The following is a 6000-nucleotide window of genomic DNA, read 5'->3' on the forward strand; positions in this document are numbered from 1 at the left end:
ACAGGCGTGCTCCCTCCTCTGCCCGGTGGGCTCCTACTCACCCTTCAGGACCATTGGGAATGACCCCTTCTGGAAAGCCTCTCCCGGCTGCATGGCCTTCTCGCCGGGACCCCACCTCGCTCTCTACACCTCACCAGGCAGTACTCTTCACACTAGATTGTCCCTGTCTGTTTGCCGGCAGGGTCCTGCTCACCGTGAGGCCTGGGGTGGGCCCATCCACCGTCTGCGGCACGCCCAGCCCTGGGCCGGCTCCCAGGAAGGCGAGAGCGGGAGACCTCCTGACTGAAGGCGGGTCCCTGAGGAGTAAGCCTCCCGCGAAGATAGGAACGGGGCAGAAGTCTTCCCAGGGGGTGGGGTTTGGGGAAGCCGCTCAGCCTCCCCCGGACACGGCAGCAGGTGTGTCTTGTGCGGCTGAGAAACGGCTTTGAACCCATGTGGAGGGAGACTGTCGGAGAATTTCTGCACAGGACAGAATGTTCTTTTCTCATCTCAGAAATCCCTTAAGCCATGTTTTTCACCATGAGTTATTGTCATATATTTTTTCCACCGAAGGATGGGCCAGGAAAATCGCTGTTGGATTTCCTGCTGCAGAGACTTTCCAGGCTGCTTCTGTGAACTGCGCGTTTGACAAATGTGCGTGTGGTAATTCCTGCTCTGAACCACTGCATACCTCCTGGGTGGACGGTTGGAGTCATGGCTTTTTCAGGATGAAGCACCTGCCGAGACCATATGACCGCAGCCCATTCTGGAAGCTGAGGTCCAGGGAGGCAACGTGGATTGGGATGGACAGAACCCAGGCCCAGCTGCAGCTCCCAACTTCCCCCAGCCTGCACCCAGGGTGGCATGTCCCGGTAACCCTGTGGTGGTCAGCGCGTGGGGTGGGCTCACCCTTACGGGGAGGGTGGGCTGGAGCTGGAGCCCAGACGGAGTCCAGTGGGGGCTGTGATGTGTCACAGATCTCTCCTCATCACCTGTGTCACTTTTGATGCTTTGCTTATCTCACTAATGGTTTATTTATTTAACTGTTGCACCAGGGCCCTTGGCCTGCAGCTGGGGGAATAAAACGGCACTGCAATTTGGGGTGAGAAAATTAATGGCAAGTATTATTTGCCTGTTGGCCAGGCTGAAAATCTAGCTCTGATCTCCAGGAGGCTGGGAAGGCCCTGAGGACAGGTAGTGGGTTGAATAGCATCCGCTAAACTCAGGTCCACCTGGAACCTCAGAACCTGACCTTATTTGAAACTGGGGGTTTTTGCAGGTGTAATTAGTTAAGGCCCCGGAGGTGAGATGGTCCTGCCTGCATGGTGCAGATGGGCCCTACATCAAATGACTGGTCCTCATAAGGCACAGAGGGGATGGTGACAGACGTGGAGGTTGGGGTGATGTGGCCACAGCCCAGGAACTTTCTGGAGCCACAAGGAGCTGGAAGAGGAAGGAAGGAAGCTCTCTTGGAGCCTTAGGAGGAAGTACGACCCTGCTAGGACCTTGATTTAGACTTCTGGCCTCCAGAACTGCGAAAGCTAAGCTCAAAGCCCCTAGTTCATGATAGTTTATCTTGGGCAACGATGAGGGCAATAGCCGTGTCCAATCTACCTGGACTCTTGGGGCTGGTGAGCCCTGCCTTGCTTCAGTAGAGGAGATGCTGGGTGAGCCATCAGCGGTGACAGGAGGAAAGTAACCGCCCGCCATCCTGACTGCAGGAGTGATGGTGGAGCTGGTCCTGCACCCCCCTCGGTGGTCCCCCAGGTTGGCTTCCTTGGCTTCTGCCCATCAGCCCATCAGGTACCAGAGTTTGAGCAGTGGTGATGGAGCAGAATAACTTTGGGTAATTTTCATACTGTTATCATCCTCTTTAAGACGTGCTTATGACTTTAGACGTTGGAGTGTGGTGCCCTCACCAGGTAGGGACACGAGGGGCCCCTAGGGCTGGTCGCCACCTGCTTCTTGACCTGGTGGGGTGACATGGGAGTGTTGTTTGTGAAAAATCCATCCAGTGGTCCACATAGGACCTGTGCCCTTGGCCGCAGCGCGATGCTGTGCTTCAGTGAGAAAACATCAGAGTGCTTCTCACATCCCTGCATCTCACGTGCTTCTCCTCAACAAACAGGCTCGGGGCCCTGACTCCACGGCAGCCGTGTGTGGGGCCCTTCCCTCCTCTGAGCCTCCGTTTACACACCGGCCACACAGGAAGAGAAACAACCACCCCCCAGGGTATGGGAGACCAGAAGTCTGAACTCCAGGTTCAGCGAGTCATGATTGGAACTTGGGGGGTGGGGGTGTTTGTTTACTGCCTCACGGTGACCCCAAGCTCTGACACCCTCTGGCTCAAAGCCCAGCCTCCCCCACTCTTTCAGTCCCAGGATATCCAGCCTGGTGCCCCTGGCACAGAATCACAAACTTCTCCAGCCAGCAGGACCCAAGGAGGGCACTGCGGCCCAGCCCCAGGTTGGAGAGACACCGGCCAGCTGTGGGCCAGGGACAAGCCACTCCCCACTCAGACCCCGAGGTTCCTCATCTATAAAATGGTGATGGGAGGATGGGCTAATATGTTTGCCTTGAAATGTGCACGGGAAGCACACGGGCTCCAAACAGGGCACCCAAGAGACCTGTGTCCCATCAGTGAAGAGGGGGGTTCACGGAGCCCCTGCCGGGTAGGTGCTGGGTCTGGGGTCCTCTCGGAGCCGCCAGGAGGAACAATGCAGCACGTGCTGGGGGTAGAGGCAGGTGCTCCCGTCTCTCGCCATCTGTCTAGAAAGCAGGGAGTGGGTGCACCGAAGGGGCTGGAAATCCCACCTGGGGACAGAGCAGGGTTCTTCAAAGAGTAGGTATTCAGGGCCTGACTCTGTGTGACAGCCAATGTCTCCACCTCCCGACCACACTCAGCTCTCAGGATTGTCTGTGTGTCCCCGGGACTCGCGGACACGGACACTGCGAGCGGATGTGAGGGGGCAGTGGGGGGGAGGGGTGTGGAGGGCTACTCCAGGCAGAGCCACGCCAGGGTGAGGGGACCAGGAGCTGAAGGGTGCGGCCAAGCGCGGGGCTGCAGGGGGGCCGGCAGTGGGAGGGTTTCGAGGTGAGCAGCTGCTCGCCCGACCCCAGGTCTCATCCTAGAGCACAGGCCACTCGCCTGGACGCCCTCCCTGTGACGCCTTCCGAGGACACTCCTCAGGCAGCAGGAACAGGGCTGCAGTGGGTACCGCGTGGCAAATATCCTTTTAAAGGTAAGACTCGAGATGGCAAGGGTGCACCAAGACAGGCCCTCCTGCTGGAGGAGGGACAAACCGGCAGAGCCTTTCTAGAAAGCACGATGGCTTTCAGGGCCAAGCCTTTTTTTTTTTTTAAGGATTTTATCGAGATACAGTTAACATACAATAAACTGCATATATTTAGAGTGTACAGTTTGGTATCCCAACCTTCCAATTCATTCACCCCCAAATATTTATGTATTTAGTCGTGCCGGGTCTTAGCTGTGGCAGGTGGGCTCCTTAGTTGTGGCAGGTGAACGCTTCGTTGTGGCACGTGGGATCTAGTTCCCTGACCAGGGACCGAACCCAGGCCCCCTGCGTTGGGGAGCGCAGAGTCTTATCCACTGCACCATCAGGGAAGTCCCTCTCAGTGCCACGTCTTGAAGGAGGCTGTCTCCGCGACCCCCGCAGCTACTCCTACGGGACTCCATCCCAAAGAAACCACCACGATGCCCGCAAACACTCACGCCGGGAACATTCACCCCGGGCGCCCCATCAGTGGCAGCGCACCAGGCAAGGCGGTGGGAGTGACTGAACAGAGGCCAGCACCCACGCCAACTAGGTGACGCATGGCCACCTGAAGCGTGCGTTTGGGAGGTTTAATGAAGGGGGAGGTGGCAGCTCTGACGTGAGTCAGTAAACAGCACGCACAGCCATGACGGGAGCTCCCGCTGTGCACACCCCGCTCGTCGCTGGCCCGGGGTGCCCCAGCTGCCCCTTTGTCTTCCCCACGCTGACCTGTGTCTGGAGGAGCAGACCCCTTCTGGGCTGCCAGATGGTTTGCAGCTGGGCTCAGATCCTGGGAGAGCAGCGGGGGAGGGGCAGGGGATGCCCGGATCCCTCCCAGCTCCGGCCAGGGGACCCCAGAGCTTGGGAACTACCCTCCCTCCTCTGCCCCCAGGAGTGGCTGCAGCTTTTCTGTGCCTCCCTCACCGCCCCAGGACCCGTGCCTGGTACTCATCACCTGTTTGAAATGCCGAGAGTAGTTTCTGTTTTCTCAGGAGGATATTTTTTTAACATTTTATTTTGAAATAATTATCAACTTGCAAGAAGCTGCAAAGATAATACAGAGAGGTCCCAGGTACCCGTCACCCAGCTGATCGCATCTTACGTAATGGTGGCAGAGAAGCTGGTGTTGGAATGTGTGTGTGTGGGTGTGTCACTTTATCACATACGTAGATACATGCAACCACCCTGCAGTCAAGACACAGAGCTAGTCCCTTCCACGGCCATGTCCCACGTCACACCCACCTCGCCATCCCTAACCCCTGGCACCCATGAATCTGTTCTCCGTCTCTGTGATTTCGTCCTTCCAAGAAGGTTACATAAACGGACCACACAGTATCTGAAACTGTGACATTGACTTTTTCCCTCCACGTGATGCCGTAGAGGCCTCGCAGGAGGTTGCTTCTATCAATAGCTTCCTCCTTTGCGCTGGGAGTGGCGTCCACGGTGCGGGTGGGGTGCGCGGACATACACAGTTGGCTTCACCATTCATGTAGGACATTGGGTCTCCCCGCTTTGGGCCACAACCCAGAAAGCCGCTCTGAAGGATTATGTGCAGGTTTTGTGTGAACACGAGTCTTCATCTCTCCGGTGTGAACGCCCAGGAATGCGCGATAGCTGGGTCCTACATATATGTTTAGCTTAGTGTTTTGTTTTGTTTTTAAGAAACTGTCAGATTATTTTCCGCAGTGGCCACACCATTTGACGTGTCCTGACAAGATTTTGACCAGTGAGCACGCCTAGGAGAAGAGCACAGATGTGACTGTTATCTTTGGTTGTCACCGTCAGGTATAATTTTTATTCCTTATGTGTATATTTCTGTATCTTCCAAATTTTATGAAATACACATGTATTTTGTAATATACTTTTGGCATCAGAAAAAAGTACATTCTGCGAAAGTTACTTGATAAAATGAAAAGGTTTTCATGAAACCATGTGTTTTATGTCTTTTTTTAAATAAATTTATTTATTTATTTAATTTATTTATTGGCTGCATTGGGTCTTCATTGCTGCACACGGGCTTTCTCTAGTTGCTGAGAGCGGGGGCTACTCTTCATGGTGGTGCGCGGGCTTCTCATTGTAGTGGCTTCTCTTGTTGTGGAGCACGGGCCCTAGGTGCGTGGGCTTCAATAGTTGTGGCACATGGGCTCAGTAGTTGTGGCTCATGGGCTCTAGAGCACAGGCTCAATAGTTGTGGCGCACAGGCTTAGTTGCTCCATGGCATGTGGAATCTTCCCAGAGTAGGGCTTGAACCTGTGTGCCCTGCATTGGCAGGCGGATTCTTTACCACTATGCCCCTAGGAAGTCCGAAACCATGTGTTTTAAAATGAAGATACTACAAGGTCTGTCAGTAAGATCTTAACTATATAACAAACTCACTTACACATGCCCCCCCCCCAAGACTCAAGGCCAGAGGACAGCACCCCACAGGTCAACAAGGACCCACCCTGACTGCTGGGGTTGGAGTCAGTATTCATTTCCTGGACCTGCCATAACAAGGTACCACAAATGTGTGACTTAAAAAGATAGAAATGGATTTTCTTACTGCCCTGGAGATCAGAAGTCCAAATAAAGGAGTCTGCAGGGCCGGGCTCCCTCCGGAGGCGGTCGGGAGGGTCCTTCCTGCCTCCTCCAGCTTCTGGGGCTCCGTTCCTGGGCTTGTGGCCGCATCAATGTGGCCAATCTCTGCCTCCATCTGCGTGGCTGTCGCCCCTCCTCTGTGTGTCTCTTACAGGGACACTTGTCACCG

Source organism: Hippopotamus amphibius, chromosome 13 (assembly GCF_030028045.1).
Source record: "Hippopotamus amphibius kiboko isolate mHipAmp2 chromosome 13, mHipAmp2.hap2, whole genome shotgun sequence".
Classification (NCBI taxonomy): Eukaryota; Metazoa; Chordata; class Mammalia; order Artiodactyla; family Hippopotamidae; genus Hippopotamus; species Hippopotamus amphibius.